This window comes from Anas acuta, chromosome 2, assembly GCF_963932015.1.
Source record: "Anas acuta chromosome 2, bAnaAcu1.1, whole genome shotgun sequence".
Lineage (NCBI taxonomy): Eukaryota > Metazoa > Chordata > Aves > Anseriformes > Anatidae > Anas > Anas acuta.
In genome coordinates this window covers 13,344,507-13,353,281 of record NC_088980.1, presented here as the reverse complement: position 1 = coordinate 13,353,281, position 8,775 = coordinate 13,344,507, and the positions used below count along the sequence as shown (strand labels likewise).

The following is an 8,775-nucleotide window of genomic DNA, read 5'->3' as shown; positions in this document are numbered from 1 at the left end:
AATGTAAAGTCTGCTTAAATTATAAAAATATAGTGTTGAATTTTATGTAAATACTTCTGAAGAGAACCTTGATAATGTTTCTTGCCTTTTAATGATTATAATATGAACTGGTTCCAATCTATAATTTCTTCCAGGTAATAGTGGTGTATTGTTATTCAAATATCACTATTTCTTTATTGTTAAGAATGTGAATAGTTTTGACTTACTACTCAGTGCTACTTCTTACAATCTGTTTTCTAGGGGGATGTTAATTTAATTTAATTTTATATATATATATATATATATATATTTTCTGGTTGGTTGTTGATCAGGAGAACTCAGAACTCCTTAACTCAAGAAAGGATGTGGAGGTAAGTAATAATATTCAGCTTTGAATGTTGGTATCAGAGTTAATTATGTATAAATACTTTGCTAAAAGAAACTCTATTAATGTGTTTTCTGAAAGCCAAACCATACTGTTCTTAACACAGTTGTTTCAAACGCAGAACAGGTCTAATGGCCTAACAGGTCTAATGGCTAAACAGGGCTTATCTTGCATATCTCAATGGCATGTGAACTGAACTATTTTTTAGAAAACTCCTGCCTTCTTACACACAGACCAGAAAGGTATGTGGCTGAGCAACCATGAATCTTGTTCTTCCCAGAAATTTTGCCTGCAAAACAATGTCACACTCAGCTCAAATTCAACAGAAATCTAAGAAACTTTTCTTTTTCCTGTTAATCTTATTCCCCATTTCAAAACTGTGTGATACAAACAGAATATTCAACTTATTTCAGCTGATACTGTTTTACTCTTTCTCACTGGTTTTGGCTGTTTTCAAGGTCAGAAATGCATTTTAATGAACACAGAATGAAACGACAATCTTGTCTTAAAATTAAAGGTATTTCTATTATTCAAAGTTGCCATAATTTCTGTTTATGCATTTATTTTGTTGAATAACAAATTGTTAGTGGATAGAAGAATGCTCCATAATAGCAACAGGGGAACTGCTATCTAACAGACAAAAATGGTAGTGTTGTTTTTTTTTTTTGTTTGTTTGTTTGTTTTTGTTTGTTTTTTTTTTTTTTTTTTTTTTCTTTGACATGAGCAATATAGGCATCTGTATCTGGGCACGTCATCCAAATTTCCTTTCTAGTCAGTGGAGACAATTGCACATTTCTAGAGCACAAGTCATAACATATTTTAAAGCACCTAACCCCCCCATTTCTCTCTGTTAATATAGGGGTAAGAGAAGTGGTGAGATTATATGTAGATATTTACACTATACATGCCCAAAGGTTCATGAAATGCAGAGTAACCATGGAGGCCATTTTAAACCCCAAAATAAGCAGTTACAGAGACTTTCAAAAATTTCTGGTCCATGACGGAAAATCACTGAGCAATGCAAGATTTATTTTTTTTTTGTGTTATATATTGGTACATTAACATCACTGCAAACACATAGTGAAGGCTAATTTCAGTTTAACAATATAATCCTTGAAAAGCCTTCACTTATTACCCAGAGTATTGGGGAAATGGGTCAATGAGGCTGTTTATGGAGCAGAAGCTGACACAAGCAGAAAGATACTCTTATCAGCACCTGAGTGTAAAAAACCACCAACTGCAGCTCGTCCATACGTCCATACGTGATTCACTGCAGGAATTCAGGAAGGTGATTGATAACGGGAGGACACTAGAAATGTAAGCAGGCTGCATATGAAAGAATGTAAACAGTTCGGCATTCCTCCCTGCACTCACTGCCATGGAAACGATAACAAACCTCTCTCTGTTGACATACTTTGCAGCTCAGTGTTGCCTCTCCTATGCACATAGACACTGAACTGGCTACAGATCCTCTCCAAACCCATTGTTTTTCCAGCCAGGGAAAAGAAGCATGTTGCCCCCTTTATCCTCCTGGCACACCAGCATAGTGATTATGCTGAATCTACTAATCCTCCAGAAGCACTCAGCAGGGGCAAAGGTGGTCGGTCACATAGGCCTAAACATCTACAGAGTTTCTCAGTCTTGCAGACGATCTCAATAACAGTTTAAACATGTTTAATCCCACCTAGAGTATTAATATAAGCAAATCAAAATGAGATACCAAGGCAGATACGCAGAGGGAACTTCTTATGGCCAAGTTGCTTAGTATCCTGCTGCTTGAATCCTGCTGCCAACCTTCAGGAGACAGAAAAGGCCAAACTTGTGGGGCTGCAGATAGGAAGTATAATCAATACTACTGCCCACTGGAAAAAAAAAATAAAAAAATCTATATAGAGGAATTTCTGATAGAGAACCCTATTGAAGATTGTTTCTGTAACAGCTATATGGTATTACAAAGGTATCATGAGATAGGAATATGTTGAGGGGTCACTTCAGTCTTCTTTCCTTTCATACTGAAAAAAATAAAAATAAAAATCATAACTGTTAAATCTTCTATGTATGAGAATAGATTGATTATTTTAAATGATTGAACATTCATTTATTTTAGCACTTTGCAAGATTTGAAAACTCCATTAATAACATCATTATATTCTTTAGTCAGATCCACTTTCAATGTGTCTTTGTCTCCTATTACTGAGAACTACCCTAACAAATTACAGAAAACTCTTAAGCATGTGGGCTCCTGAGCTGTTTTTATATCCTAAATTAATACTCATGTTTTCATCCTGCTTATTTTATAAGGTGATCCTGTTGCTTCAATACAGTTTCTTTATATGAGAGTCTTGTAGATTTATATCAAACAAGCACAGCATGTATCAGATGATTATTTCATATGACCCTGATCAGAAGAACAAAATCCCTGCAAACAGCTTTGCAAGTTGTTTTATACAGATTCCCCACCTGCCCCTATTTATCAATGAGAGTTATTCATTGAAACATTTGACCACGGAAATGTTTTGAACATTTTTTTTTTCTTCAAAGAAGTCTGAAGTTATGCATAATTCATTATTCTTTCTGTGTATGGATGATTGTGCTTATATGTGCAAAGTCCAAGGAAGACTGAAAATGGTATCTAGCACAGACATTGCTTTTGTATGTGTGTGTTTGTTTGCTTTGGAAGAGTATGGTGTGGTTCTTAAACTTGATCTTTTTGATTTTCATAGCTGAAAAGAGGACATGGTTCAAATTGAAGTGAAAGAAGAAGGAGTTGTAGAATACATTGCCAGAACCAGGTATTTTACTCACCCAGGAGTCCTACTCAGTTGCAACAGGTGAGTTATAACTGTGGTATGCCATCTTTCAGTAAGATTTGCTTAGGTCTCTGAGGACTCAAAGATAGTTAATATGGTGCCAAATACTGAAAATTATTTGAGGGAAAATCTGGAGAAATTTTAATCTGTAATTCTCACAGCCATACCACACAGATCAGGCAACATGTAATAATAGAATTTATATGATGTATGTGATATATAGATATAGATTAGGAGAGAGCAATCATGTAACTGTTGGAGAGTGTCCAGAGGAGGGCTACGAAGATGGTGAAAGGCCTGGAAGGGAAGACGTACGAGGAACGGCTGAGGGCACTGGGCCTGTTCAGCCTGGAGAAGAGGAGGCTGAGGGGAGACCTCATCGCAGTCTACAACTTCCTCGTAAGGGGGTGTCGAGAGGCAGGAGACCTTTTCTCCATTAACACCAGCGACAGGACCCGCGGGAACAGGGTTAAGCTGAGGCAGGGGAAGTTTAGACTTGACATCAGGAGGGGGTTCTTCACAGAGAGAGTGGTTGCACACTGGAACAGGCTCCCCAGGGAAGTGGTCACTGCACCGAGCCTGACTGAATTTAAGAAGAGATTGGACTGTGCACTTAGTCACATGGTCTGAACTTTTGGGTAGACCTGTGCGGTGTCAAGAGTTGGACTTGATGATCCTTAAGGGTCCCTTCCAACTCAGGATATTCTATGATTCTATGATTCTATGTATTTTGTATAGGTTAAAAACTGCTAGACCTCTTTGGTGAGATTAGCAGTCATGGGTATGGGAGAAAATTGGTTGATACAATCTATTTGAATAACCAGAATTCATTTGGAAGTTTAGCTTGCTGAAGGTTTTTGTTTTGTTTTGTTTTGTTTGTTTGTTTGTTTGTTTTTTAATCAAATTGTCATTGGGATGGTGCTTACATAAATAAACACATGGGGGAAAAACAAAAGCAAAACAAAATAAAACAAGCAAAAAAACAGTACAGGAAAATTTTCACTAGTATACTTCAGTGATCTGTGCTCTTAACTTATCCATAAATGATCTAGAAGGAGGAATAAGATGAAATGACAAAATCTGCTGGGAAGCTTATGCTGTTTAAAGTAGTAAAAAATGCATGCTGACTTCATCAGCATTTCAGAAGGACCTAGCAAAGTCCTGGCTGTGCTGAATACCCAACTGATAAAATGGAAGATGAAGTTTAGTGTAGATAAATGTAAGGTAATGTATTTCAGTGGGATGTTCCTCATTTTAGGTATGCAGTAATAGCAGTACTACTTCAGAGTGAAGGTTAGTATCAAATTCTGTGGAAAATGCTGACTCAGGGCTCACTGCAGTTAAAATAATAATAATTAAAAAAAAAAAAGGAGAGTTAGAAAAGAATAAAGAATAAAACAGAAGATGACATTTTTCTATCATAATCTAATGTTCACTTTTTATTTGCAAAATCAAGAAAAAAAAAAAGTACTTCCACATGCTTTAAAATAATAACAGCAATACCCCTGTGAAGCCAGCTTCTCATGTTAAGGCCATTTGAAAGGTCACCAATTCTTATGGTGCTATGATAAGTGCTGATAGTACTTGTTAATTAAAATAACCTCCTACACACTGGGGTTGCTTTTTAGAAACAGTTGATTACAGTATTTGAGAAAATGAGTTTTGCAACTAATGGCAAATTCTCAAGTTATTCCTCAATTACACACAAATGCAAATTCAGTTCTCTCTCTTTTTTTTTTTTTTTCTTTTGATTCATTTTTCCTTTCTCTTCCCCTCCTTTTTCCTTTCTGGTCATGGCACAGTAGGAGGAACAGCAATTGAAAGTGTGGAAACCAAGTCACCACAAAACAGTTACAGCTGCATTAGGACAAGAAGTTCTTTAAGCCCAATTAATGGGGAAAATCACTAAAAGCTCCATTATCTCTTTAAAAGAGCTTTACATGCTTATGTCATGCAACTCATAAATAACAGGGATCTAAAAGGAAATCCCTTTGCAAATTGTTCTTCAGGATTTGTAAGAGTAGGTGCCAGTCATGGAGCTATTGAAACATAAGTTTATGCTCTGAATAAAAGCACCACAGAATGAATCATGATCTCATTTTGGAAATTACTGTGGGTGGAGATGGAAGACTTTGGCCAGACTGGTTATGTTACAGACACACAAGGAAACTGAGGAGATCTGAATTAAAAAAGAGGATGTCAACCACATTTTATTGGTGATTTAAAGATGAAGTTAAAGTTAGAGGCAATGGAGAAAAAGTAAAAAGGAAAGCATGAGTATATAAAGCCATACAGGTAATTGATGAAAACCAGAAGGAATGAAAATAAGCTAACAATCAATTTTTACTTTAGTAGCAGTCAGTCAAGGAAATATGTGAAGCAATAAATCAACTGGATTACATGTTTACATGGTTACATGAGTGAAGGAACATTCAAGGCATCAGGCTTCTCCAGAAAACCAAATTCCTTGTTTGCATTGGCTAGGGGGAAATTGGAGTGAAATTTATTTTGTTTTGTTCATTTGGAGTCTTGTCTCAGCATAATCTTAAGGAGTTTTAAACAGTCTTTGTGAACTGATATTTGGTAACAATTGTTATTAACTATCACAAAGGTATAAGAAGAGCTAACTTATATGAAGCAAATGGTGATTCATCTTATTTAATATGCTTTTTCACAGTGCCCATGCCAGACAGACAAGAAACATTATGAAGAACAGCAACAGAATAATCAGATGCAGCAAACCCTAATGTGTTGTAGTGGGGAACTGCAGCTTCTTTTTCTCCAACTCTCTTACATGAGATTCTCATTTGGATTTTCTGTTGGTGTTACAATATTCTAAAATGTCATCGTTCAGTTGCCAGAGAACAGGACTTAACACTGTAGCCTTATATCAGGGATATATGCTTATCCTGTGTGTCTATGCTAGTTATAAATTTGGATATTTAGAAAGGGCTTTCACTGAAATATGGGCTATATGTGGTAATTAATCTGGCCTCAGTGATTAAATTACAACCTAGCTATATTTTAACTTCTTGTTCTTTGGGATTGTTCCTGGGGAAAAAAAAAAAAAAAAAAAAAAAAAATCGCTCAGGAAATAAAATGGACAAAAACAACATCAAAAAATAACAAATTGTACAATTTCAACAGTGTGGTTACTGTCCCCAGCTTTGCAGTGGTTCTGTTTTAGCCTTTGGGTGTCAGGCTTTCATTTCATACTACCAACTACTTCCTGAATTCCTGTGTTTTTATTTCTTCTGCATCTGCCAACATTTCCTTTTTTGCTGCCCTTACCACTCTGTGTCATTCTCCAGAAAGTGGGTCAAAGATGAATTTATGCTGTGGAAATCTCAACAACAATATCAGATAGCAGCACTGCTTTCATCTTGTTGCTCATTCAACAGACAATCCCAGCTCTGTTTTGCTAATTTTGACAGAGAAAGTGTTTTAAATAGAATTACTGAGAGGTATCTGGTCTCATGTTGTTCAGTGCCTTCTTGTATGATACCAAGGCAAGTGTTTGTCTGATAGAAATTAATAAGAAAACTTTCTCTACAGAGGAGGAAACAAAAGAACAGAAAACCTTTCATGTTTGCCATATACTTCTTCTTCATCTTAGTAGGCACCATTAACATTAGACAGTCTTTGAAGAAACACTCTTTTGATGCATGTCATCTTGTTCACAACATAAAGAGCAGTAACAGTAAAGCTGGTGAGGACATTCTAACATAACCTCTATCAAGTTGACATAGACCCAGAGAAACAGAAGAAACATCAGCTATAAATGTGTCTGTAGATGACTTTTCAAATAGAAAGTTTTTTATCTCAAATTCAAGCTTGAAATTTCATCAAGGTTGTTGTAGGACAAACTAATGTGAAAGAACACACAACACAAAATGAAATCCTTACAAGTACTTTTTGATGGAAGGAAGCATTCTATGCATACATGTATATGCAGTCTTTAAATAAATAATAAAAAATGTTTGTAATAAATTAGATGTTGGCAGTTCATTATTATTGCACTCAGTGTCTCAATATTGTAACATTTTTTACTGATTTAAATTACATAAGAACTACTGGGATTAAACTGCAAGATTGTTTTTAATACACCATTACATTACAAACTTTCTGATTTCTGATGGAATCTCTAATAGATTGGTGACTTTGCACTGTATCTTGTTTCTTTAGGTAAGAGCAAATTATGTGGGAAAAGAAAGAAAAAAGAAAAGAAAAGAAAAGAAAAGAAAAGAAAAGAAAAGAAAAGAAAAGAAAAGAAAAGAAAAGAAAAGAAAAGAAAAGAAAAGAAAAGAAAAGAAAAGAAAAGAAAAGAAAAGAAAAGAAAAGAAAAGAAAAGAAAAGAAAAGAAAAGAAAAGAAAAGAAAAGAAAAGAAAAGAAAAGAAAAGAAAAGAAAAGAAAAGAAAAGAAAAGAAAAGAAAAGAAAAGAAAAGAAAAGAAAAGGAAAGAAAAGAAAAGGAAAGGAAAGAAAAGAAAAGAAAAGGAAAGAAAAGGAAAGAAAAGGAAAGGAAAGGAAAGGAAAGGAAAGGAAAGGAAAGGAAAGGAAAGGAAAGGAAAGGAAAGGAAAGGAAAGGAAAGGAAAGGAAAGGAAAGGAAAGGAAAGGAAAGGAAAGGAAAGGAAAGGAAAGGAAAGGAAAGGAAAGGAAAGGAAAGGAAAGGAAAGGAAAGGAAAGGAAAGGAAAGGAAAGGAAAGGAAAGGAAAGGAAAGGAAAGGAAAGGAAAGGAAAGGAAAGGAAAGGAAAGGAAAGGAAAGGAAAGGAAAGGAAAGGAAAGGAAAGGAAAGGAAAGGAAAGGAAAGGAAAGGAAAGGAAAGGAAAGATGTCATGGGAAGAAAAACTACTTACAAGTTTGTCCTATACACTCATAATAAAGTTCCAGGCATAACGAGGAGCATGTGGTTGACCAAACACGAAACACCAACACAGAATTAGGGGAGTTGGCTTCTGTTCCATTTGCTTGAAAGGTCTAATGTCTCCTAAAGAGATCTATGAAGCTTGGTACTTGAGATAGGTGGCTTCTTCAGTCTCTCCTGTTATTCTATTCCATTGTGCAATTCAAAATAAAATATTCATCAAGACATTAATGTTGCTTTATAGCCTGATAATTAGGGAAGTCATATGAAACCCAGTTCTTGTGCCAACTTTCAGAATGAAGGCATCCATCAGCTTGTAGTCAAACACTTGTCCTAAGTCAGGTGGTCTTCTAAACTACCAACCCATAAAGAAAATCTTTTTTTGATTCAATTAATGTTTCATTATGTCAAAGGTGAAAAAATTGAGAGCAGCATTAACTGGGAAGCTGGAAAATATCATGGTCACTGCAGAACCAGGGCAGCAACTGTGAAGTTTTCAGAGTTTCCAGGCTTCCAAATCCACATGAGCCCATGTGGATTGGCCCATGAATTTGAAAACCCTGGAAAACTTCAGGCAAGTTGTAAATGAGATGCTCCAAGCATCTTTGTCCTCTCACCTGTTTATTCATTAATCAGGTGCTAAAGAACTCAGCAGGTATCCCAGCATGTGGTTATAGAAGGTTTTGAAATACTTTGTCATGATCTGATCCATCAAAACCCTATCTTCTACTACAGT

The 8,775-nt window shown here is 35.6% G+C and overlaps 1 long non-coding RNA gene across 1 annotated transcript; it reads left to right on the top strand.

The window, feature by feature from the left end:
* Positions 1-309: 309 nt before the first annotated feature.
* Positions 310-7,754, top strand: LOC137851658 (uncharacterized). The gene is made up of 3 exons (XR_011093330.1): positions 310-350; positions 3,088-3,195; positions 5,852-7,754. It is a non-coding gene; the product is annotated as an uncharacterized lncRNA (long non-coding RNA).
* Positions 7,755-8,775: the final 1,021 nt, after the last annotated feature.